General features: G+C 45.0%; 1 protein-coding gene and 1 long non-coding RNA gene across 2 annotated transcripts in view; one reads left to right on the plus strand and one right to left on the minus strand.

Annotated features, from left to right (window-relative positions):
- The window catches only part of LOC141172342 (carnitine O-palmitoyltransferase 1, liver isoform-like), a 43,574-nt gene extending 42,931 nt beyond the window's left edge, over positions 1–643 (minus strand). Inside the window, exon 1 of the mRNA XM_073656447.1 lies at positions 318–643. The gene's annotated coding sequence lies outside the window, so the exon portion shown is untranslated. The remainder of the gene's footprint in view (positions 1–317) is intronic.
- LOC141172345 (uncharacterized) lies at positions 276–27,680 on the plus strand. The gene is made up of 3 exons (XR_012252457.1): positions 276–529; positions 1,340–1,580; positions 26,954–27,680. It is a non-coding gene; the product is annotated as an uncharacterized lncRNA (long non-coding RNA).
- Positions 27,681–27,911: the final 231 nt, after the last annotated feature.

The raw sequence follows: 27,911 nt of genomic DNA on the forward strand, positions 1-27,911 counted from the left end.
TCCGCACATGTTATGAGGAAGCAATACTTTCTTACAGATTGCATTTATTGCAGACAATCAAAATAAAACCACATGTTGCACTTCTTAAAGGTGCATTGATAACGGCCAATATAGTAGACATTAAGATTATTTGTGAAAGCGTTCTAGACAAGATATCAGAAACAGTAGCATGTTGCAATGTTACATAGTATCTGCAGGTAATATGGATATTTGAAAGCCTTTCACTAATTACCTATTATCTACAACACTTATCTCATGGCTCATGGTCCATATCCAGGTCCCATTTATCTGCATCTTCTCGCCCTTTCCTTTCTTACCTTTGTATTTTGATAGTTCTTCCAAGCAAATAAAAGAAAGCGAGGATAGCCTATGGGAGATCCACCGTTTCTCTTGGTTTCCTCGCCGATCGGACTATGTCAGCTTCAGCAAACAGGTTAGACGTGTTTGCATTATTCAAGTAAACGCCTCGGATCTTAAACTCTACAATTGTGACAAGGAGAAAACAGCCGTGATTGAAGCAGAGACGAGGGTATGTCATGTAGGAGTGGCTGGAGGTCCTGCCTTTCGACGTATGTCCCAATACTAGCAGCTGATGGAAACTTGGTGTTTGGTTACCCTTCTATAATGTGTAACCGGAAATACTAAAACCGTCACTGGGACAGTGTAACCTTTGGCCTTGTGACTTTTATGAGTGTTATCTTTTTATAGGAAGTAGTTGTCCCACATTTATCGCAATAGGTGATGTGTATGATTGTGGGGGTTCGACTACTGGGACCCCCAACAATCCTGAGAAGAGGGATCCCAAAGTCCTGAGTGAGTACAGGCTCGTGTACTGGAGTGTTTACTCAGGCCGATGAGTACTGACGGGAACAATATTAAAGGGGTTATCCAGGACTTTTAAATGTTTTTACTATGGGCCAAAGAACTAACCACCTGCCTGTTGTGCCCAGTGTCTATTTCTGCCATCACAGAATCACAAACTGCTCCTACCGGCGATTCAGCAGCTTCCACCGACGTTGCGTCTAATCCGCTCTGCTCTGTTGACGGAGTGTGACTGACGACGTCATGCTAATTGACAGCCAGCTCCCCGCTGCCTAACTGCGGGGAGTCAGTTGTCAAGGAGCATGACATCGGCAGTCACGCCCCTTAGACAGAGCAGCCTGGAAGCAGAAACTCTGCTCTGTTGACGTGGAGCAGCTGGAACAGTCCATGACCGTTCTGAGCGGACAGGTATTTGCCTCTGTTAGCAGCTATCAGCCTGTTAGTTTTTAGGCCTATAATAAAAAAAAATAAAATGGTCCTGGACAAACCCTTTAATGATCGTTCTGTACCCATACAGCATTGTGTTATCGGCAGCACATCCCCTGTTTACACGGGATCCTGCCCTGCCGATACACAGACAGCGGGGATCTGGCTGTCAATCAACATGATTTCGGCAATCACGACCCATCAACAGAGCAGAGCGGAAGAGAAGCCGGCGCTCGGTTGACGTGACACCAGCATAAGTCGTTGAATCTCCGGCAGGAGTGGTCTGTGACTGTACTGTTCCACTGGAGTTCACCACCGGTCACAACAAGCAGGTAGGTAGCAACTATCTGACTCTCAGTACTTAGGAGGCCCATGGTAAAAAAATAAAAATAAAAAATAGTCCTGGATAGAAATCCTATTCAAAAGAAATCCTAGTGTATCTTGCCCCACCCAAGGTTTCCATCTGGCTTTGTCAAGTGCATGCTTGACCAATGCTCCATTCTCTTCTGTGGGTTCATGGAAGCAGTAGAGTGTGTATGTGAGCAGTGTATATGAGTCCATACACAACTCTGCTTACATATACAAGGTGTGAAGCTCCACAGCGCTTAGATCAGCTCCCTTGTCCCTTCGTTCCAGGAATTGGTGGGTGTCCCAGGACTTGAACCTTAACAGAGTAAAACTTCTGAGATGTCACTACGCTTTTTCCACTTGATAGTTGTCCATTAACAATGTAGTTCTGGGATTATATATATATTATAATTATATATATATTTTTTCACTTGTTTGCTTCCATTCCTAACCCTAAACTCTCTCCGAAACATAGGAGATACGTATAAAAAAGGAGCAACATGGCATAACTAACTTTTTATTTAGACAGAAAAACTATTTGCTAAAAACTTTTTATTTAGATGTAATATGGTGTAATTGAATTTCTGACTCCTGATGTCAATCGACCAAGTCACGAATTCCGCTGAGGTTCAGGTTTTTGGTGTGCTTCCTGCTCCCTCCCCCACAGGCATTTAGCAGGTCAGACAGAAAAGTGGAAATCTTGGGATGGTGGGGGATGGATGTGAATAGTTGTAGCTGGACATTCTCTAGACTTTACCAGAAAGTACTTAGTTGTAGGACTAGAAGGGAAATGCTGTTATAGCTTTCCAGCCAAACTGGTTAAGTGCAATTAAAAATGCCTGTGGGTAAACCACTTAAAGGCATCTTCTTCCCACTGAGTATTTATGCAGATCATTTTGCAGGCGGAAAATCCTTTGCATATTACAGAACCGTCATTGTGGATAGGACTTTATGAAATCACATCTGCAGACCCGCTGTATCAGAGGCGTAGCTACGGGTTCACCTCAGGGGGAAAACTTAACATTTCAGTAGGCCCCTAACCGGTAACCCTGATTATAACTAGGGTGGTGCACTGATATTACCACCATATGGTGACCATATAGTGGTAAGTACCAGTGCTGCAGAACATACAAGTTATTACAGTACAGTTATAGATGGTGACTTACTTTCTGATGGAGTCGATCATTTTTCCCGTAATTTCCATCTGGCCCAGAGCGAAACGACAACTTCTTCCAGCCAGGATTCGTCTGCAGAGATTACAACGAAGACACATTTGACTTCTCACATTTCCAACACTGTCCCCATCTATTCCCAACCTGCACAAACTCCTCATCCTGCTGATACCCCAATACTAAGCCGCTGCTGCCATATGTGTCCCTATTACTGCATCTGCTCTTCGGCACAATAACAGAGCTCCTCTTACTGCCCAACATAGTAATGACCATCACTGTGCCCCTTACATAGTAATAATACCTCCAATGTGCCATCTAGATGGTAAAATTGCCCTCCAGAAGATATTAATACACTGTGCAAATGCCCTAGAAAGCAATGTCCACATGTTGCTCCTTTGATGGCCACAATACTCTTGAGTGCACAGTATGGTGGGCCCACAGCTCCCCTACACACAGTATGATGAGCCCACAGCTACCCTACACACAGTATGATGAGCCCACAGCTACCCTACACACAGTATGATGAGCCCACAGCTCCCCTACACAGTATGATGAGCCCACAGGTCCCCTGCACACAGTATGACGAGCCCACTGCTCTCCTACACTCAGTATGACGAGCCCACAGCTCTCCTACACTCAGTATGACGAGCCCACAGGTCCCCTACACACAGTATGATAAACTCACAGCTCCCATATACACAGTATGATGGACCCACAGCTCCACTATATACAGTATAATGGGCCCACAGCTGCCCTATATACAGTATTATGGTCCCACAGCTCCACTATATACAGTATGATGGGCCCACAGCTCCACTATATACAGTATGATGGGCCCACAGTTCCTCTATACACAGTAAGATGAGCCCACAGCTCCACTATATACAATATGACGAGCCCACAGCTCTCCTACACACAGTATGATGAGCCCACAGCTCCCCTATACACAGTATGATGAACCCACAGCTCCCCTATACACAGTATCATGGGCCCACAGCTCCCCTATACACAGTATGATGGTCCCGCAGCTCCACTATATACAGTGTGATGGGCCCACAGCTCCACTATATACAGTGTGATGGGCCCACAGCTCCACTATATACAGTATGATGGGCCCACAGCTCCCCTATACACAGATGAGCCCACAGCTCCACTATATACAATATTATGGGCCCACATCTCCCCTATACACAGTATGATGGACCCACAGCTCCACTATATACAGTATGATGGGCCTACATCTCCCCTATACACAGTATGATGGACCCACAACTCCCCTATATACAGTATGATGGGCCCACAGCTCCCCTATATACAGTATGATGGGCCCACAGCTCCACTATATACAGTATGATGGGCCCACAGCTCCACTATATACAGTATGATGGGCCCACAGCTCCCCTATACACAGTAAGATGAGCCCACAGCTCCACTATATACAATATGACGAGCCCACAGCTCTCCTACACACAGTATGACGAGCCCACAGCTCCCCTATACACAGTATGATGAACCCACAGCTCCCCTATACACAGTATCATGGGCCCACAGCTCCCCTATACACAGTATGATGGTCCCGCAGCTCCACTATATACAGTGTGATGGGCCCACAGCTCCACTATATACAGTATGATGGGCCCACAGCTCCCCTATACACAGTAAGATGAGCCCACAGATCCACTATATACAATATTATGGGCCCACAGCTCCACTATATACAGTATGATGGACCTACATCTCCCCTATACACAGTATGATGGGGCCACAGCTCCACTATATACAGTATGATGGGGCCACAGCTCCACTATGTACAGTATGATGGGCCCACAGCTCCACTATGTACAGTATGATGGGCCCACAGCTCCACTATACACAGCAAGATAGGCCCATAGCTCCACTATATACACTATGATGGGCCTACAGCTCCCCTATACACAGTATGATGGAGCCACAGCTGCACTATACACAGTATGATGGACTCACAGCTCCACTATATACAGTATGATGGACCCACAGCTTCCCTTTACACAGTATGATTCCCCTGCTTCTCTATACATAGTATGATGTTCCCACTGCTCTCCCAAAGCACAGTATAATGACCTCCTCAGAAGCCCTCACGCTGTATAATGGTACAGTATTACCAATGATCTAATTTTATGGGACTTTTTACCTTACCTTGTTCCTTTTATTACTAACTTTTTATGCATCTTCTTGGCTGCAAGCTTAGTTTTACATGTTGCTTGTAAGGAAGGATTAGACTGCACACCCTGGCTCTATGACAAGGTCACATAAGGTAATGAAGGAATGTCTTAAGTAACATTCCTTGCAGCAGAGAGGTAGTTTTGCTAGCTGAAAATATTCACAAATTGCATTTTCTATATTTCTATGCGAAAGGGACATTCTCCTAAATGTGTAGGAAAAGCAGCTTAGGATCTAGAACAAGGGATTTATTCTAGGAATACTGTAGTCACGGGGCTTCTAAAGACAGGCAGAAGTTAAAAGGACCAAAAATTAATTTCCACAGTAAAAATGAGCCATAACTGAAATTTTACATGGCTTGGTTACCATGGAAGAGGAAAACCGTTGTTACTTTCTTTGAAAAACAGCATCACAACCTTAAAGGGAATCTATCAGTAGGGTCTACCCTCTTAAGCCATCTATATGGGCATGTCGGTCATAGGAAGCTGAATAAAATGATACCTTGATATCTACGATCTAATGTCTTGTTCCAGAGAAATGCATGTTTTTCTTAATATGTAGATGAGCTGTTAGGATCTATGGGAAGGACATAGATCTTCCCGAGATTTTATTATAAATGAAAAGTGGAGTTACCAGTGTGAGACATGTCGATAAGGAGAGCAGACTGTCAGTCATTATATGTCTCATACTGGTAACTCTCCTTTTCATTTATTATAAGCTCTAGAATCAGATTCTCAGGGAGATCTATGTACGGCCCATAGATCTTAACAGCTCATTTACATATTAAGAAAAATGTGGATTTCTCTTCAATAAAACATTGCATTGCAGATATCAAGGTATCATTTTATTCTGCTTCCTATGACCTACAAAGCCAAAGCTGTCAATATAGGAAGAGGAGAGTGAAGACAAGCAGGCAGGAAGGCGAACTGTACTGTTTGGCCAAACCAAGAGTGTACCCGGCGCCTGTGCTTTGTTTGAACAGTCATTTTGTGCTAACAGTCTCCCATTAAACCAGCTGTGCATACATATGCCATTATTGACTGCCGAAACTTGCAATTCCAAAGCCATTTTTTCACCAAAATTTCTAGTTTGCACACGGTACAGATCAGCGCTCACATACCCACCTGAAAAGGGCCAGCGAAACTTCCTGCTCCTTCCTAGTGCTAATCATGTCGTTTATTGCAGAGCAGGGTCAGAAAGGACAGTGCGCCTATAAGTGAAGGCGAGACCTCAGGTATTTGCACAGCTGCCTTCACATCGCAGTTTTTGAAAACTTTCGAACCCGGGCACACAAGTTGCACATTTGGCTCAGATTTTCCGTAGATAAAATCCACAGCATTTTAACATACCAGCAAAGAGGTTGAGTTTTAATTTAATGGGGTAATCCACTAGTGGAAAACCCCTTCTCAACAGCTAAATTGGTCATCATCTTAAAATTAAAAAAACAAAAACAAAAAAAAAACATATTGGCCGCATGACATACGGTAATAATGTTTCATGACCGCCAGCTCCGACAGCACAGCAACAGTGCCTGTCCGGGAGACAAGTATATGTTTTTATTATTTTAGGATAGGCAATTTAGCTATTAAAAGGGGTTGTCCAGTAATGGACGATCTCTTTAATCTCATCCACAGGTTGTGTGTTTTTTTGTGCAGATATTGCATCTTTAAAATTTACATCTTGTCAATTCTGTGTGCAGATCTGGCACAGAATTCATCTTTTTGTACAAGATGGGGAGGAGGTGAGCTGTGACATCACCTATTGTGAATGGTGGATCCTGTGTTATCTACTGTATATAGAGGTGATATCAGTCATTGTACAGGAGGAGGAGGTGAGCTGTGACATCACCTATTGTGAATGGTGGATCCTGTGTCATCTACTGTATATAGAGGTATTATCAGTCATTGTACAGGAGGAGGAGGTGAGCTGTGATATCACCTATTGTGCATGGTGGATCCTGTGTTATCTACTGTATATAGAGGTGTTATCAGTCATTGTACAGGAGGAGGTGAGCTGTGACATCACCTATTGTGATTGGTGGATCCCGTGTTATGAGCTCTGTATAGAGGTGTTATCTATATAATGGAAAAGCAGCGGCAATATATTGTGTTAGAGGTCAAAATGCATGAATACATAGGAAATATTGCATCTAGACTGATTTGTCACTTAATGAAATATACTTACAAAATGAAGGTTTTTTGTGCATAATTTGGCCAATTCATGTGTGCCCATCAACCATGACAAGGTAACCTCCGTCTGATGGGTAACTACGCTACCACTGGATATGCCACTCTTGGGCTGTAAGCCTGTATGGACAATATGTCTCTGCTTGGGCTTTAAACCTACAATGTATGGGCTGGTAGAGCTAGTTAAAACCACCTATGAATGAGTAGAAGGAATTAGTGGAAGGGATGCATGGTCAGAAAAAAGGCTACTACTCATTCACAGGTGGTTTTAACTAGCTCTACCAGCCCATACATTGTAGGTTTAAAGCCCAAGCAGAGACATATTGTCCATTCAGGCTTACAGCCCAAGAGTGGCATATCCAGTGGTAGCGTAGTTACCCATCAGACGGAGGTTACCTTGTCGTGGTTGATGGGCACACATGAATTGGCCAAATTATGCACAAAAAACCTTCATTTTGTAAGTATATTTCATTAAGTGACAAATCAGTCTAGATGCAATATTTCCTATGTATTCATGTATTTTGACCTTTAACACAATATATTCCCGCTGCTTTTCCATCGTATAGTATTTGCAGTCTTTTGCAGCAGGTATGTGTTCACATCATTCGAATTTCTGATCATTTTTTTGCTTTACTTAACATAGAGGTGTTATCTGTCATTGTAATCCTGTCTGTGATGATAATGAAAATGCTGAAAAGCCGTCTATGCAAAACAGGTAGTATAAGTCTAGTATAAAGGCCTTATTGTCAGAGTGAAAATTGTTAGATTTATTTTTCTTTTGCAATATAGATAGTAATTTATGAAGCTCAGGAAAAAAATTCAAGTTACAGTTGATAGAGGTAGCAACACTTACATGGGACTGTTCAGTTCACCGTGGATACCACTGCAGCAAATATATCCCATGTGAACAGACACTAACCCTGGAGAATCTCACACTAGCATGTAAGGTATTTCCAGAATCCAGAAATAGCCCCTGTGTACTATACTCCCCAAGCAGCAAAAACTTCAAGGGGGTGACCATAATCTGTACACGATATAATCATTTACCATGCGGAATGGAAAATAATTTACAGGAAATGTCTGTGCTTCTAAGTAATTTGCAATACACAGAGGTGGGAGCTGCTTATCATCCCTGTCACTGATTCACATGAGTCAAGTGCCTGCCTGTTTATCATTGACTGCAGATCTATGCTGCACAGGTGACTCACTTTTTAACAGAATGACCATCCTCATCCTCCTATGGGTAAAGTCACACAGGCAGCTATTGATAATAAGCAAAGATTTTCCCCATAATTCCACTTATGTACATAATTCACCACTTTTTTCTGTATTGACTGATGAACGTGAATGTATTATGGCTACCTCAAATTTGTACGTTTCAGCAGTGGCATAACTAGAGTCTCATGGGCCCCGTGCAAAACTTGGACTTGGGCCCCCATCTGCATGTTGGTCAGATGTATGAACCCTTCTAGCATTATAGGTCCTATAAAGACATATGTGTTCGCCCCCATATAATGATTTCCCCCATCCTTTTGCCTTCTTATTAATAATTTCCCCCCATTCTGGCACCTTCCTCTAGTAATGTCCGTCATCCTTGGCCCCTTCCCGGTATAATGTCCCCCATCCCAAGCCTCTTCCTGGTATAATGTCCCCCATTGCATGCCCCTTTCTGGTATAATGCCCCCCCATCCAAGGCCCCTTCCTGGTTTAATGTCCCCAATCCTGGGCTCCTTTCTCTGTATAATGTCCCCAATCCCAGGCCCTTTCTCGGTATAATGTCCATCATCCTGAGCCCCTTCCTGGTATAAATTCCCCCATTCTGAGCCCCTTCCTGGTACAATGTCCCCCATCCTGGGCCCCTTTCTGGTATAATATCCCCCATTTCGAGCCTCTTCCTGGTATAATGTCCCCAATCCCTGGCCCCTTCCCTGTATAATGTCCCCTATTCAGAGACCTTTCCTGGTATAATGTTCGCCATCCTGGCGCCTTCCTATATTAATGTTCCCCAACCTGTGCCCCTTTCTTGACCCTTCTTGTTATGATGTCCCCCATCCTGCCCCCTTCATTTAAGAATATTCTCCATACTGGCCCCTTCCTATAATAATGTTGCCCATCCTAGGTATAATATCCAGCATACTGGCCCCTGTCTCAGACACACATCCAGCTGAATTAGGCACTGGTATAGTCGGGCCCCCCTCCCGCACGGCCTGGTCACAGTTGCACCCTCTTTGACCGCAATCATTGTGCCCCTGTGTGGCAGTCATAATGCACCCATATAACTCTTGCATGGCATACATGGAAGTATCTGGTCTGTGCAATTCCACAGCAAAATCCGCATTTGTAATATGTTAGTTTTCTGGCAGATCCACTGTTCGTTTTGCCTCGGCTACATTAAAAGGAAATGTGAGTCCTGCAGCAGATTTGCTCTGGATTTCACGCATTGCATTGCAAGGGATAAAATTTGTAATGAATACAACACAAACGATTGACCTGCTGAAGATTTCTGCACAGAAATTTTCTGTGACGTGCACATGAGATTTGCATAGCTCCCAACTTTTGAAGAAGAGAAAGAGTGACAGATCATGAGGCGTGCAAAGCGTGCTGTGGCAAATTTTGGCCATGCCCCTGGTCACACCCCAATTCTTGCTCATTTACCATTTCTTTCTCCCCTGGCAGGAGGAGTTGTCAGAGGGGTGCTGGTAATGAGGGGCATTCAGCAGACGGTCCTCATCCCCATTCCTGGTATGCATGGCCCCCTCATCCCCAATCCTGGTATGCATGGCCCCCTCATCCCCAATCCTGGTATGCATGGCTCCCTCATCCCCATCCTGGTATGCATTGCTCCCTCATCCCCAATCCTGGTATGCATGGCCCCCTCATCCCCAATCCTGGTATGCATGGCCCCCTCAGACCCGATCCTGGTATGCATGGCCCCCTCATTCCCGATCCTGGTATGCATGGCCCCCTTAGACCCGATCCTGGTATGCATGGCCCCCTCAGACCCAATCCTGGTATGTGTAGCCCCCTCATCCCCAATCCTGGTATGCACGGCCCCCTCATCCCCAATCCTGATATACATGGCCCCCCATCACTGCACAAATGAAAAATATAAACAATTCTACTCACCTTCCTTCCTCCACTCTGCTCTGCTCCAGCACTGCGTCCTGTCTGCCAGCAGCTCATGTCAACATCTGAGCAGCACATGACGTCACTGCCATGTGCCCTCTGATGCAGAGGTGAGCTGCGGGGATATTCACTCCTCTCCACGCCGGGACTATGTGTGTGGAGAGAAGTGAATAGTTCTCCTTAATAGCTCACACAGCAGCAGCTGCATTCCTGCTGCGGCTCCGCGATCTTCTGTCTCTACTTCTAAAGAGAATGAATATTCACTCAGCAGACACACAGGATCGCCGAGCCGCAGCAGGAAGCCGGCAGCTGCGATTGACAGTGTGTGCTATTAAGGAGAATGAACATTCACTCCTCTCCACTCCCATGGATGTGGAGAGGAGTGAATATTCATTTTCTTTAGCAGCGAGCAAACGTGGTAGCTGCAGCTGCCGGCTACTACCTGTGCCCATTGCTCCACCGTTGCAACCAGCCCCACCACCCTCCACAGCCGAGTGAACAGCTGAGCCGTGACAAGACATGGGACTGAGCCCTCAAAGAGGGACAGTCCCGCGGAAACCGGAACGGTTGGGAGCTATGGATTTGTTGGCCTCTCAACTATTTAGCTGGAGCTGCTAATCCGCAACAAATATTCAACATGTGAACATGCCCTGAATAATTGCACCACCTTCCTGTAGTAGTGAAGCCAGTCAATCACAGAAAGGTAGTGCTGGGTGGGGAATAGAGTCCAGAGAAGTGCTACATCACACCCAGAGCACTTAAAAGGGTTTTCTGGTTTTAGAATCAGATTGCATAAGTAAAGATATGGATGTCATGATCATTCAGAGAGCAACATAAAAATTTGTGGGGGGGACACGGTGATGGAGGGATGATGATGGTCCCAAGATTGGGGAGTCTACAGTGACGTAGTCCCATGTCCCCTACGCATAATCCACTTGTGCAGCTCTACTGGATTATCGCTGCTTGTAAAGGGTTACATGGGATTATAGGCTCAATTCTACATTCAATAAATCTATAAATAATACTAAATAAATAAAGACACAAACTGTTGGCTCCGACAGGTGCAGCGCTTTATTATTGGACATACAGTATGAATCATACCAATCATGATCCTTTGTAAAAAAAAAAAAAAAATCTAATTTTTTTGTCACTTTTTTTACCCCCCCCCCCCCCCAAAAAAATGTTGCAGGCAGAAATTAGCTGGAAATCAATAGTAAATTATGAAGTGCATTGCGGTCCGATCTCTGAATGCGACCTTAGACTTTTTAAATGTTTATTTGTTGCGTTTTTTTCTATTACAATATGATTCTATGATTGTGGCGATAACATGATCGATAACCCCAATGACTTGTAATGAGAAAAGCAGCAAAAAAAACCTTCCGGGAACAAAAACATTTAAAAGAAAGCAAAAAAAAAGAAAAACAGATTTAGGATATATTCACATAACTTCAATCGATCTACTTTTTTTTGCCCCCAAAGAAGGCTGCGAGATTGCATTTTGTGAACATATCCTTAGGCTAATTTATATATGTTGCATGAGGTATTAAAACTTTCATTGTTTTTTATGAGATCCAATGTGTTGAATTTGAAGGATGGATATGTAGTGCATGAGAGGTGTAAGAAATGTGATGTTTCTTTTTCGGCAAACTCCAGGTAAAACCGCTGGGAAAGTCTGATGTGCACTGGTGACCTCTAGTGGCTACTACCCATCTATGCCTGCCTGTGTTACTACTTTTCATAAAAACATATTTCTCAATGTAAAAGTTTTTTTTTTTGTGTATGAATGATACCAAACCCCGCATGCATCATAGTAAATATCAAAAGACTGACCGTCACTTCCAAACAGAAAGACAAATGTGAACAGGTGTAAGCTAAGAGAGCCACAAATTAACCAACAAATTAAAGTTGCACACTGAAACGCTATAGTATGCAATCATGGAATATATGACATTGAAATGGCATTACTGCTATAGAAAATAAGTTAAATATGAAGATACTTAGCGCATAAATTGGCCAATTCATGTGAGCCCAATAGCCAACGACAAGGCGACCTTCTCTGCTGGGACCCTAACCTAATATGATACCTCTCCCCGGCTGAAAGCCTATAATTATATGAGTAGGCCGGATCAAGCTGTGTTTAAAACTGGCATAGGCTGATTAGAGGATTGCTCAGCTAGAAAGCCTGTATATATAAATATGAAAAGACTGACAGGCGCAAGCTAAGAGAGCCACTCTATATGTAAGTAACAAATTAAAGCTGTATCTTCATTTTTAACTTATTTTCTAGAGCATTAATGCAATTCCAATTTCATATATTCAATGTTTGCATACTATAGTGTTACAGAGTGCAGTTTTAATTTATTTGCATCACAGTAAAGACCCAATATACATTAGATAGCTGTCAGCATAATAACTTTCTTCCCCAACTCCTAAATACACAGGAACACTCGGCCCAACGCTCCTGTGGTCTCTATGGTAGAGCCATTGTCAGACTCCCTCTGATGGGAGCTTATCTGCCATGAAAACAAAAAGATCATGCGTTGAGATTCCAACTGTCCGATCTTTCTCTTTCCCCCAACATCATCTATCGGGGAAGAATCAAGAGGTCCCCCATAGACATTAAATGGTTGGCCAATCTCCTCAATACAATGGGTTTTATCAACTTTTAATTTTTATTACACAAATCAATAGCACACATGACAATCATAAACTTTGTAATATATCTTATTATTAGAGAAATCTGCTTCTTTCTCCTCCTGGACTGATCTGTCACTTTAACCCCTTCACCACCTTGGGTTTTTCCATTTTTGCGTTTTTGTTTCTTGCTCCCCTTCTTCCCAGAGCCATAACTTTTTTATTTTTCGGTCAATATGGCCGTGTGAGGGCTTATTTTTTGTGGGACGAGTTGTACTTTTAAACGCCATCACTGGTTTTACCATATCGTATACTGTAAAATGGGAAAAAAATTCCAAGTGCAGTGAAATTGCAAAAAAAGTGCAATTCCACAGTTGGAATTGACCTGCCATTATCATTCTCCAGGTCATTACGAGTTCGTAGATACCAAACATGTATAGGTTCTTTTTTATTTAAGTGGTGAAAAAAAAAGTTTGCTTAAAAAAAAAAAAAGAAAATGTCATCATTTTCCGAGACCCATAGCATCTCCATTTTTGGGATCTGGGACCGGGTGAGGGATTATTTTTTGCGCGCCGGGCTGACATTTTATTGATACCATTTTGCGGTAGATCCGATGTTTTGATCTCCCGTTATTGCATTTTATTGCAATGTTGTGGCTACCAAAAAAATGTCATTCTGGCGTTTCGATTTTTTTTCTCGTTACGCTGTTTACCGATCGGATTAATTATTTTTATATATTGATAGATCGGGCGATTCTAAACACAGCAATACCAAATATGTGTATGCGTATTTTTTTTATTGTTTTATTTTGAATGGGGCGAAAGGGGGGTCATTTAAACTTTTTTATATATTTTTTATTTTTTTTAATATTTTTAAAAACTTTTTGTTACACTTTTTACTTGTTTCTATAGTCTCCATGGAAGACTAGAAGCAGCACTTGTCTGATCGTTTCTGTTACACACAGATGTTGAGCAGATCACTTCTGTGTAGTAGTGACGCGCCCCCTGGGCTGTGGGGCACTCGGCAGCCGGGCTGGTCGGTGCTGGGGATGTCACGGTGGCAGTGACCCGGTCCGTGACCCAGGGCGGTCAATTAAAGGGGAATAAAGTTTTTGGAGATAATGTTCGTGACGCCACCTGTGGTATGCGGCTATATGGGGCCGCCACTGTGGTGCAGATCCTCTGGAACTGATGGTGACGCAGCAGAGTTGGTTCAGCTGTCCACAGGCAGAGCTAAGCTCTAGGGCGGTGCTGGGCCCTATGTGCTGCTGAGCCTCCGGGCGTGTGATGGGGCCAGGAGACCTGCAGTCTCCTGCCCTCCAGATTTAGCTGCTGGGCCTTCAGTGCCCACACAACCATGGACTCCAGTGTCCAGTTCCCTTGCGCTTCTCTCTGTGGTGAGCTAGTACACAGCTCCCTTCCCCAGGTTCTTCCTGGTTGTTCTCCTGTCTGCAACTCCTCTCAACTCACTCTTACTAACCCCGCCTCCAGATTCCAGTTTTAAATGGGGGGAGCTCCCCTTTCTAGTCTGGAGCCAGGAAAGTGTTGGATGCTGGTAAACCTGATTAGGGGACCCCTCCTTGCTTCTAGGCATGGCATCACCCCTTCCGAGGGAGGCAATGCCACTGTGGCAACCGGACCCCTGGGGTGCCACAGTAGAAATGCTCCTATGCTATGAGCGCCGACCACTGGGCAATCTGGCCATGACAACCACAGGAGTCTCCTGCAGACCCCGGATTGGCATGCCAACCCATCGCTGACCCGCGATCATGTGACGGGGTCACCGACGGGCGGAGTAAGTGACGTGCATCTGGTTTGCGCGAGTTAAATGCCGCTGTCAGATTCACAGCGGCATTTAACTAGTTAACAGCCGCGGATGGATCGCGATTCCACCCACGGCTGTTGCGGGCACATGTCAGCTGTATAGATCAGTTGACATGTGCCCGGTTTAGTGCAGGCTCAGCACCGGAGCCCGCGCTGAACTGGGGGTTATGACGTGTCGCGTATTATTACGTAGCACGTCATAAAGGGGTTAATTTCATGGGTGAAAATCTGTATACAGTGAAGACAGACTTTTCTCTTACTGAGATGACAGTTGGTGCTTTTAAAATTCTACGGAGGAGGGAGGAGCTACAGGCAGACACAGCTTTCCATAGAACTTTATGAACACCAATTGTCACCTCACATCTCAGTAATGGGAAAGTCTGTATTCACTGAAGGCTGGTTTTACTCATGAATTGCGAATTTTGAGAATGAATGAGAGGAGAAAGAAGTGGATTTCTCTAATAAGATATATTGCAAAGTTTCTTATTTTCAGATGTACTATTGATTTATGAAAAAAATAAAAATGTAATTTACGGTTACTCTTTGTGTGGGGGGTATATGCCTCTCAGACATCTCTGGGGGTGCTGCAGGAAAGTCAGCAATTAGTTTTGGATGCAGCTCCGATTTGGGAGGATTAGTTACCGTATCTTGCAGTTTTGAGCCCAGTGAATCATCCTTCAGTATTAGCCTTGCTATGTTGGGAAGAAAATATTAGGTACTTGTTTAAAGCGAATCTGTCACTAGGTTTCTGCTATCTAACCTGTTGTTTCAATAAATTTAGTGTTTTATCAGCAGGGGATTATCACTAGAGGACTAGGTGTCTCGTGCCATGTAGTCCTCCTGCTTGATATAACCCTGCACCACCACTGATTGGATGTTTTCTGCCTATGCACAGTGTACACAAAGCTGCCAATCAGTGGTATGGGCGAGGTTGTACACAGCTCTGCATTCAGAGAACTGCTAGATCTGCAGCAGAGAAAAACGGGATTTTAGCAAAACTTCAACAAGCAAACCAGTAAGTGATAAATTGCTGGAATCAGGGTCACTGTCCCTACATCATGCTCCTCTGTGTCATCCTCAAGGGTAGAACCAGGGAAGAGGACCCTGCCCTTGCGAGATTACATTCTACAGGATGGGGAAGGAGACAGTAGGTGGGGGGGTTGCAGTAGATCCGGTGTTGAGGTGGCAGCAAGCAAGGTCATGGCAGGCTGTAGGCTTTCTTGAAGAGATGGGTTTTCAGGTTCCGTCTGAAGGATCCCAGTGTGGCGGATAATCAGACGTGTTGAAGCACAGAATTCCATAGGACAGGGGATATTCGGGAGAAATCTTGGAGGCGATTGTGTGAGGAACGAATAAGTGTGGAGGAGAGAAGGAGGTCTTGGAAGGACCGGAGATTACGTAAGGGAATGTATCGGGAGATTAGTTCAGAGCTGTACAGAGGAGAGAGGTTATGGATGGCTTTGTAGGTCAGTGTTAGTAGTTTGAACTGGATACGCTGGGGGAATGGGAGTCAGTGAAGGGATTTGCAAAGGGGAGTAGTGAGGCGAGAGATGAACCAGTCGCGCAGCAGAGTTAAGGATGGACTGGAGGAGTGCGAGAGTGTTAGCAGGTAGGCCACAGAGGAGGATGTTGCAGTAGTCGAGGCGGGAGATGATGAGGGCATGCACAAGCAGTTTAGTAGATTGACGGTTGAGGAAAGGACGGATTCTGGAAATATTTTTGAGCTGGAGGCGTCAGGAGGTGGCGAGAGCTTGGATGTGGGGTTTGAAGGACAGGGCAGAGTCAAGGGTTACTCCGAGGCAGCGGATTGCCGGTACTTGGGAAAGTGTGATGTCATTTATTGTGATAGAAAGATCAGGTGGGGAAGATATGCGAGATGGGGGAAAGATGATGAGTTCAGTTTTGTCCACATTGAGCTTGAGGAAGCGGGAGGAGAAAAGGAGGATATGGCTGCTAGACATACTGGGATTCTGGACAGCAGAGAAGTGACGTCTGGGCCAGAGAGGTAGATCTGGGTGTCATCAGTGTACAGATGGTACTGGAAGCCATGGGATTTTATGAGCTGTCCCAGGCCAAGGGTATAGATGGAGAAGAGTAGGGATCCTAGGACAGAGCCTTGAGGGACTCCAACAGAGAGGGGGTGGGATGAGGAGGTAGTGTGGGAGTGGGAGACGTTAAATGTGAGGTTAGAAAGGAATGAGGAGATCCAACATAGGGCAAGGTTTTTGACGCCAAAGGAAGAGCGGATCTGTAGTAGGAGGCAGTGGTCAACTGTGTCGAAAGCAGAGGACAGGTCAAGAAGAAGGAGTACAGAGAATTGTCTGTTAGCTTTGGCTGTAAGTAAGTCATTGGTGATTTTGGTAAGGGCAGTTTCGGTGGAATGGTGGGGGCGGAAGCCAGATTATCGATTGTCGAACAGAGAGTTAGATGAGAAGTGAGAGGAAAGTGCAGCGTGAACATGTTGCTCAAGGAGTTTGGAGGCAAATGGGAGCAGCGATATGGGGTGGTAGCTGGACAAGGCTGTTTGGTTGAGGGATGGCTTTTTGAGGATGGGGGGATTGTGGCATGTTTGAAGGCAGCGGGGAAGGTACTAGAAGTTAGTGATAGGTTGAAGAGATGGGTTAGGGATTGGATGATTATGGGGGTGAGGTTGGGGAGGAGGTGGGATGGGATGGGGTCAAGTGCACAAGTGAGGTGAGGTGTGATTTGTAGAGGAGACAAGTAAGGTCTCTTTCCGTGATGTTGAGAAGGGAGGTTATGGGAGAAGGGAGGTTATGGGTGAAGGGCAATGGTCTGAGAAACAAAGGGGTTGTGGTGGTCGGACAGCAAAGACTTGTCGTGTTTGGTCAATCTTATTTTTGAAGTATGTGGCAAACTCCTCAGCAGAGATGACAAAGGTCGGAGGGGGCAGTGGAGGGCGGAGGAGGAAGTTAGGGTATGTGCCCACAATGCAGATTTGAAGCAGAAATTTCCTGAGCGTTTTTTCCTCTCCCTGGCAGAAAAAACACATGCAGATTTTACATGCGTTTTTTAAGCGTTTTTACATGCGTTTATGCATGCGGTTTTCCAAGCGATTTTGAGCATTACTCAAATGCATTTGGAAAAGGGCTTGACAATATAAGTTGGTCACACAATATAAATCCATGCAACTGGCATGGATTTATATTGTGTGACCAATTTCTGAGAAGATTTCTGCTTTTAAATGGTGCATCTATACTAAAAAAAAGAATTAAAAAGTAAAAAGAAAAAAAAACCTTATACTCACCTCTCCGGCAGTCCCCGGTCTCCTCCCAGCAACGATCCTCTCTCCTCGGCGGCCCGCGGTGTACTGGAAGGACCTGCGGTGACATCATTTAATCAGCTAATGGTCACGCGACCATCACCTGACCGCTGACGTCGGTGGTCAGTTGATAGTCGCGTGACCATCAGCTGAATAAATGATGCAACCGCAGGTCCTGCCAGTACACCGCGGGCCACCAGGAGGAGACTGGGGCCGCCGGAGAGGTGAGTATGATTAATTTTTTTTATTTTTTACTTTACAATTCTTTTTTACCTTGCGGGTACGATGGTACCTGGGTCGGATGAGAGTCTCCTCTTCTTCAGACCCGGGTACCATCCGCGCATTGAACCGCATAAAATCCGCATGTATAAATCTATACATGCGGATTTTATGTGGTTCAATGCAAGTCAACGGGCGCGATTTCGCGGCAAAATCGCGCCCAAATTGGTTGTGCTGCGGATTTTTCCGCAATGATAATCCGCAGCGGAAATTTCCGCAGCATGTGCACAGCACATGCGGATTATCATTGGGAAACATGGCAGACATCTTAACAAGAGATTTTAATGCATTTCCGCGGAGGAAATGCCTCCGCGGAAACACATTAAATCCGCATCGTGGGCACACAGCCTTAAAAGTGTTGAATAGCTGTTTGGGGTTGTAGGATAGGGAAGATATGAGGGTTGTGAAGTAGGCTTGTTTAGCAGAGGTAAGGGCTGATTTGAATGCGAGTATTGCTAGTTTGAATGCAGTGAAGTCATCTTGAGAATGTGTTTTCTTCCAACGCCGCTCCGCAACCCTGGACGCTAGGTTTGGATAGATGTTCAGGCCCCTTTAACATGGTTTTTCAGTTTTGGAAATGCATTCCCCTGTTTGCAGTTTGTTTTCCTCACCCTCCCCAGGCCCAGCGTTGAGTCTCTTTCACTGCTCCCGATGTTTGTTATTGGCTGCAGCACTGACATCACGTCGATAGCGCTGCAGGCAATAACAGAGGTCAACGCCTCTGAGCAGCTCGTGCCATCATCTCGGGCAGATCTGAATCCTCCTCTTTTGGTAGTGGATTTGTCATATTAACATGTTTCTAAACAGCTGAATTGCCAATGCTATCCCCACCTTGCTAACACACTAGTAATGTTGGGCAAAATGTTGCCATGGCTAGAGCATATTCGGGAACTCTCCAGGAAAGGCCTAGAGGCTTGTGCAAAAAAGAAGAGACCTTCTGAATGTCACAATTTCACCTATCAGTGTGTCTGGACTCAGTGAAAGACTGTTCTGCAGTCCAATCTAGGGCAGGGTGTGCTGAACTGTCAGTGTGTTGAGTGACAGTTTAGCCATCCAATCAGGACCAAGGTGTGCCAGGCCTTCCTCCATATATCTCCTGTGTGGAGTAATTACCTGGCTATTTAGCCAGCTCTCTGTCTTAGATTTCTGCCAATTGTAGCTTTGCTCAAGTAGAGTGTGTTTGCTCTGTGCTCCTAGCCTTGTATTCTGATCTTTGCTGCTTGACCTTGGATTTACCTTGACCATCCGATTGCCTAGCCCTTTTGTCATGATCTGCTACCTTCTTGGAATTCTGACCTCGGACTGTGCTCTGACTATGCCTTTGTCTCACCCCTCTGTCTATGATGTACCGTCCTGGTTTTTGACCTCAGGCTTCTTGACTACTCAGCTTCACGGCTTGTCCGTGAGTAGTGACTAGCGTCACACTGAACTTCTAGAAGTGTTGGTAAATACTAGCTATAGTGCTAAAATGGGTGCAGAGGTTGCAGTCTGGGGGGGTCCCAAAAAGTCATCAAAGAAGACCAAGGCTCTTAAAGACTCATGGTAGTTGGGGGCCCTGTTGGAGATTTGCATTGATCCTCAAGCTTCAAGTTATGCTACTGCGTTACCCAGGCCGTGACCCAAAGTCTTGGGGAGGCAGGGATTAAGATATAGTGACCTTCAAAAGGTGTAAAAAAATGGTACAGATTATTAAAGGAATGTTGAAAATATGGCTTTTTTATCTCCGTCTTTTCTGATGTTGTCTGCAAATGTGGCGCCCTGCTGCGCATTGGTGCCACAGATCCTAGAGGGGTGCATGGACGGATTCCTCCACAAGAGGCCCTCATAGCATACACACACCTCCACCTTCCACCTCAGACCACCAGAGGGAGCCCGGAGAGGGATATAAAAAGGGAAGGTTGAGCTAGGCAGTTCAGTCTAGTCTGTGAGGAGGTCAGTCTGCTGCAGCCAGAGAAGTTGCCAGTCCAGCCTAGACTCGGGGAGCTCAGGTTAGTGAGCCTAAGGTGTGCCGACACCATAAGAGCGGTGAAGAGTAGCGAGGCCTACTGCCAGTGTGAAGCCTAGTGAGGGCCCCGAGCGTGGCCAAAGGCAAGTGGAGTAAGCGAGCTACATAGGGGACAGAGGAGCTTAACCAGCTCACCCCACAACCATTTACTGGACACCGGGTCTGCGTCTGCATGGATCTCTACGACCAGCAGAAACTACCGGAACCCCTGGTGAACTATATGTCCCAGGAACACCAAAAGCTGACTGTTATACCAGGGTCAGGAGTCACAGAGGCCCAAGAGACCAGGGAGTGTGAACTCCAACAGAAGGCCCTACCACCAGGTCAGCCGGTGCAAGACAGAGAACAAGTTAGGCCTAGTTCCAGGCAGGTCATAAACTTATCAGGAAAAGGCAAGAAACAGGAGGCCCCACACCCGCTCACTGGGGAGAGTCCTGAAATGCACCCTTCACCCTACAGTGCCCTGGATCGTGCCTGAAACACCACCAGTAAAGGTACTGAAGTGAACTGTTGTGAGTGTGCCTATTCTTCTTCTGACCCGGCTGGGTCCCCTCTGTCCTGCATCCCTTCTCCTACGCTGCCCTGAGGCTCCGCTCCACCTGTGGGGAGCTGCACCAACTAAGCTGCCTGACCACCGGCCTCAGAGGACTGTAGCAGCACTGGTGATCCTCACCAGGCACCATGGGTGGCGTCACGAACTTTCCCCTTTCCCATACACCTTTCCCCCCATTATTCCTTGCTTTTAAGAGTGACCCCAGGGTACGGCCCCGGGAGCCGGCCACCGCGGCGTCCTCAAATCTAACAGCAAGGCCCGGGCGCCGAGTCGTCCCCATGCCCTGGGCGCGTCACAAATAGATGAACATTTTAAAGTCTGATGATCAGATGATGAGGGAGTAGTGCCGGACATATGCCATGCTTGCTGATCCATTTGATGAGCTTCCTTATTTAGTTCCTTCAGTTTAACTGAACTACAGACAGTGCACAACTTTATAAACCCTGTAATGAACAAGCCCAATATAATGCAGGGGCCGGAATGCAACACACAGAGACACAAGGCGAGGACAGTCGGAGATGAATATAAACAGTTTATATATAGATATAACCGGTATTCTGAACAAGGGAATGGCAACAGGGGTAATGAACGGTAATTTGAAATATTAACAAAATGCGAAGTCTCTCAAGGTAGTGTGGTGCACCCAATCATGGGAGTCACCATGTCAGTTCTTTAACTCTGTATATGGCCCTAGCAGGGGTCACCGGTTATTCCTGCTAAGCCGAAAGTCTTTTCCGGACAAAGTCAATTAAATCACGTTTAGCTTCTTCCGCCCCAACCGTTCCCCTCCCAACCTGAGTACCTAAACCCAACTGGCCCCTGTACCGTGAGTGAACAGTAGAAGTGACAGCCCTGTTCACGTATGCAGCTTCTCTGTTTTCACTGGTGTGACTTTCCTGGCGCAGCCGTCTCCCAACTCCTCTCTTCCTGGCCGTTGGAGGCAGTCTCTCAAGCCATGGATAGGGGGGTCCAAACCTCGTCTGTCGGCGGGCTACGTCGGGTTCTGCGAACTCACTCAGCACCGCAAGCAGGTTCCAACTCTCTTCAGTAGGCACAGCGCTCAGGGCACATCTGTGAGGGATCCGGAGCTCATCCACCGGTGTCCGTCGGTGGCACCTCGCAGGCCTCTGGCTTAGGCCTGCCATGTGGGGCTTCTCAGCACATAGGGAGCACGTCTGCTCCTCTCTGCTGCTTGGTGCCAAAAAAAACTCAGGCTTGGCGCGCTGGCCTCTTATACCCAGGAACTCCTTCCTGGAAGTCACCTGACTGGGTCCAGCGTCTATATCTGCTCTCCCTTCAACTTCCCTTGCACATCTTGGTTCCGCTTGGCTGTGCCTGACCAGCAGATAGCAATCTCTCTCCATCTTTGAAGCACCCTGTAAGAATTCTCTTAAAGGCTCTCTTGCCTCTACTACATTAACAATTGGACTGAATGAGGGTTACAGAGAAAAGCAGGCAAGGAAGGGAATGACAGGCCCCGCTACCAAACCTGCCAATCATTCCATAAAAATTCATTTCCGAAAACAGGAGTTACCCAAACTATACTTTATTAGGGAAATCCAACTTTCCTGGATGCTTTCTACATCACCTAGGGTTTCTCTTTCAAGGTTCTGTCTGCACATTCGGTTCTGCCATGTCAAGGTGCCTGTCTGCCAATCCAGCTCTGCTGTTCAGAGGTGCTGTCTGTACACTCAACTCTGCCATGTCAAAGTGACTGTGTGCCAATCCAGCTCTGCTGTTCCAAGGTGCTCTCTGCACACTTGGCTCTGCTATATCAAGCCTGTCCACCAATTCAGCTCTGCTGTTACAAGGTGCTCTCCGCACACTCTGCTATATTAAGGTGCCTATCTGCAAAACCATCTGTGCTATTGCAAGTGCTGTCTGCACACTCTTCTGTTATATCTAGGTGCCAGTCTGTCAATCTCATTCTGCTGTTTCAAAGTACCATCCAGCATATCCAGCTCCAGTGTTCCTGGCAGTTACACTTACTGTCCAGCATATTCATCTCTGCTGTTCCTTGCTGTTCTGGCCTATTCAACTCCACTGCATCAACTTCTTTGCTCCATGCTGTCCATCCTGGCTTGGCCAATCCACCTAGGTATTAGAGCCATAACCTATAAGTTGCATATTTCCTGTCATTGCCATTGAATGACTGTTGGACTAATACTTATTATTGTATATATCGCATCAACTATTTACTACTGTTTAATAGTGCATGAGTTTCTGTCTTCAGCAATAGTGTTATATTGCCAGTAAAGCACTGTTAAAAAAAAATAACCAAGCCAGGAAGTCCCTGTTCACTCACTGTGTGTGTAACTGGAGCACATTTTACTTTCACTTTAACCCTCCTCAACTGATCTGACAGGAGCAGCCCACTTAGTTTCATTTCGCTATTTTCAGTGGTTTGTCTGGGAAACACCCTCCTCCCAGTACCTTCCTAACTTTAACCCCTTAATAACATCTGACGTACTAATACGCGTCTGTGCCCTGGGACTTGAGAGCCAGACCCGTATTAGTACGTCATGGCGATCGCGCGCGCACACAGGCTGTGCGGGCGCGATCGCCGCCGGGTGTCAGCTGATTGTCACAGCTGACACCCGGTACTATGTGCAGGGAGCGGTCCTGCACCGCTCCCAGCACATTAACCCCTGCGATGCTGCGATCGAAGTCGATTGCGGCATAGCGGGGGCAAGGGGAGGTGATCGGCTATACTCACCTCCTCTTCCGGCTTCCAGCGCAGTCTACAAAGGCTTCCCGGGTGTTGCCATGACGACCCGATGTCGTCATGACAACATCCGGGTCACCAGAGAGCAGGAAGATTGCTTGGGCATGCGCAGTGCATCTCCAAGCAATCTTCACACTGTGCACTTCTGACAGCCTTCATGGCATAGGGATGGTGCTTCATTCCTGTGCCATGCAGGCGATCAGAAAAAAAAAAGTAAGTCCCAGAGTGGGACAAAGTAATAAAGTATAAAAACTGTGTGAAAGTGGAAAAAAAAAAAAAAAAATGTGCAAAAATATTATAAAAAAATAAAAAAAATAATACACCAAAAATAAAAATATAATGTACCCATCAATAAATATTATTATAAAAAAAAAACAAAAAAACAATAAAAGTACACATATTTGGTATCGCCGCGTCCGGAACAACCTGACCTATAAAACTGTCCCACTAGTTAACCCCTTCAGTGAACACGGTAAAAAAAAAAAAAAACGAAGCAAAAAACAATGCTTTATCACCATACTGCCAAACAAAAAGTGGAATAACACGCGATCAAAAAGACGCATATAAATAAAAATGATACCGCTGAAAACGTCATCTCGTCCCGCAAAAAACAAGCCGCCATACAGCTCCATCAGCCGAAAAATAAAAAAGTTATAGCTCTCAGAATAAAGCTATGCTAAAAAATATTTTTTTCTATAAAATAGCTTTTATTGTGTATAAGCGCCAAAACATAGAGAAATGATACAAATGTGGTACCGCTGTAAACGTACTGACCCGAAGAATAAAGCTACCTCATCAATTTTACCACATGCGGAACAGAATAAAAAAAAAAAAAAAAAAACAATTCCTGAATTGTTGGTTTTTGTTTATTCTGCCTCCCAAAAATCGGAATAGAAAGCGATCAAAAAATGTCACGTGCCTGAAAATGGCACCAATAACAACGTCAAGTCATCCCGCAAAAAACGAGCCGTTACATGACTGTCTGCCAAAATCTGGAAAAATTATAGCTCTCAAAATATGGCGATGCAAAAACTAGATTTTACAAAAAATGCGTCTTTTAGTGTGTGACAGCTGTCAGTCATAAAAACCCCATATGATTCTGGCATTGCTGTAATCACACCGACCCGAAGAATAAAGTCGTCTAATCACTTATACCGCACAAGGAACGGCGTCAAAAATAAACTCTTGGGTTAGGATTGGGCTAGGGTTAGGGCTGGGTTTGGGGCTAGGGTTGTGCTGGGGCTAGGGTTGTGCTGGGGCTAGGGTTGTGCTGGGGCTAGGGTTCTGCTAGGGCTAGGGTTCTGCTAGGGCTAGGGTTGTGCTAGGGCTAGGGTTGTGCTATGGTTAGGGCTGGGGTTGGGATTTTTTCAAAAGTAAGAAAAAAAGATGACGATATGGCGACTAGTGTTGAGAGCAAGTGCTCGCTACTTGAGTTTGCATCGGGTGCTCTGGTATACATTGTGTATCGTGGGTATTTGAGTGACATGCTCGAGTCTCTGCCCCATATGCTTCGCGGCCAAAAAACTTTACGGGGATTGCCTGCCATGCACGAGCGATCCCCGCATGTTTTTTTTTGGGTGTCTAATAACCGTGAAACATGCGGAGCAGGGACTCGAGCATGTCACTCGAGCACACGCTGTACATGGTGCATACCTGAGTACCCGATGCAAACTCAAGTAGCGAGCACTTGCGCTCAAGAATAATGACAACTTATTCAATATGATGACCTAATGTTATCAAATTCTGTGCCGTACCTCTGGGTTCAAAATGTTCACTATACACCTTAATAAAATCCTTGAGGGGTATAGTTTCCAAAATGGGGACACTTGTGGGGGAGCTCCACTGTTTAGGCACATCACGGGCTCTCCAAACGCGACATGGTGTCCGCTAACAAATTGAATGGAAAATCGGCTCAAATTGTTAGCGGACGCCATGTTGCGTTTGGAGAGCCCCTGTGTGCCCAAACATTGGAGCTCCCCCACAAGTGACCCCATTTTGGAAACTAGACCCCCCAAGGCACCTATCTAGATGCATAGTGAGCACTTGGAACCCCTAGGTGCTTCACAAATTGATTCGTAAAAATGAAAAAGTGTTTTTTTTTTCACTTTTTCATTTTTACGAATCAATTTGTGAAGCACCTGGGGGTTCCAAGTGCTCACTATGCATCTATAAAGGTGCCTTGGGGGGTCTAGTTTCCAAAATGGGGTCACTTGTGGGGGAGCTCCAAAGTTTGGGCACACAGGGGCTCTCCAAACACAACATGGCGTCCGCTAATTATTCAAGCAAATTTTACAATCAAAAAGTCAAATGGCGCTCTTTCCCTTCCGAGCCCTGCCGTGCGCCCAAACAGTGTTTTTTCCCCAAATATTGGGTATCTACGTGCCCAGGGGAAATTGCACAACAAATTTTGGGGTCCATTTTTTCTTGTTACCCCTGTGAAAATAAAAAAAATTGGGTCTAAAGTAACATTTTTGTGAAAAAAGTTAAATGTTCATTTTTTTCTTCCACATTCAAAAAATTCCTGTGAAGCACCTGAAGGGTTAATAAAGTTCTTGAATGTGGTTTTGAGCACCTTGAGGGGTGCAGTTTTTAGAATGGTGTCACTTTTGGGTATTTTCTGTCAAAAAGACCTCTCCAAGTGACTTCAAATGTGATGTGGTCCCTAAAAAAATGGTTTTGTAAATTTTGTTGGAAAAATGAGAAATCGCTGGTCAACTTTTAACCCTTATAGCTCCCTAACAAAAAAAAAAATTTCGTTCCAAAATTGTGCTGATGTAAAGTAGACATGTGGGAAATGTTATTTATTAACTCTTTTGTGTGACATATCGCTCTGATTTCAGGGCTTAAAAATTCAAATTTTGAAAATTGCAAAATTTTCAAAATTTTCACCAAATTTCTGTTTTTTTCACAAATAAACGCAAGTGATATCGAAGAAATTTTTCCACAATCATGAAGTACAATATGTCACGAAAAAACAATCTCAGAATCAGGGGGATCCGTTGAAGCGTTCCAGAGTAATTACCTCATAAAGTGACAGTGGTCAGAATTGTAAAAATTGGCCCGGTCATTAACGTGCAAACCACCCGCGGGGCTTAAGGGGTTAAAGGCTATGTGAAACCTGAGAAGCCTCTTGTGCTGCAGAGCTTCAGGAGATCAGATATCAGTGTTTTGGCTTCTCAGGCTCATTGCCCCTGAATGCGTCACACCTTTGACGGTTAGTATTTGCTGTTTTTATTCATCCCAATTGTTTTTTTAGCTTGTTTTAAGAATAGCTAGTGCTAAATTTGTGGATTTGTCATAGAAGGTTTTGTTAGAAATAAGAGTGTGCTTCTCAGGCACATTGCGCCCTAACACATATTCTCTCTCTTGCTTCAGCTTTTGTTCTGAAATGGCGAGGAGAATATTTGACTTGTCAAATGCCCTTCATGTTGAGCAAGTGCAAAATATACTTCTTGATGATGATGAGACAGACCCCTTAAAGCTAGAAGATTTAGGGGAAGAAAGTGCCATTGATTCAGAAGATGATGTGGAAGAATGTCCAGATGTGTCTGATACAGATCAAGATGGAGAGAGTGAGGAGGATGCTCATGACATAGAAACATATTATTTGGGCAAAGATAAAACAACAAAATGGATAAAAAAGCCACCCCCTAAACGTTCTCGCACACGCTCGCATAACATTTTGAGCCACCTTCCTGGTGTCATAGGAACTGCAAGGAATGCTAAAAATGAAATGGAATGCTGGAACTGTTTATTCACTGATGACATTCTGGTCACAATTGTGACATATACAAATCAGTACATGGACACCATAAGGGACAGTTTCATTAGAAAGCAAAATGTCAACCCGATTGATGTAATTGAACTGAGGGCGTTTATTGGTTTGCTATATCTTGTAGGCGCCTATAGGGCAAACCAACAGAGTTTGGAGGAGCTCTGGGGTAGAGATGGGGATGGCATTGACAAATTTTCCTTGGTAATGAATATAAAGAGATTCAAAATTATAATGCGGTGTCTTTGTTTTGACGACAGAAGTACCAGAACTGAGCGAAAAAAATATGACCGGCTTGCTGCGATTCGTGAGATATTTGAAAAATTTGTGCAAACCTGTCAAAAAAGCTATTGTCTAGGTCAAAATGTCACTATTGATGAAATGCTCCCGGGATTTCGTGGTAGATGTGGCTTTCGGCAATATATCCCATCTAAAGCAAACAAATATGGGCTAAAAATATTTTCCCTTGCTGACTCCAGGATTACTTCTACCTACAATATGGAAGTTTATGCAGGGAAACAGCCAGCAGGTCCATATTGTGTAAGCAACACACCGAGTGAG

This window comes from Phyllobates terribilis, unplaced genomic scaffold, assembly GCF_046119375.1.
Source record: "Phyllobates terribilis strain yellow unplaced genomic scaffold, ASM4611937v1 Scaffold_12__6_contigs__length_324123572, whole genome shotgun sequence".
NCBI lineage: Eukaryota > Metazoa > Chordata > Amphibia > Anura > Dendrobatidae > Phyllobates > Phyllobates terribilis.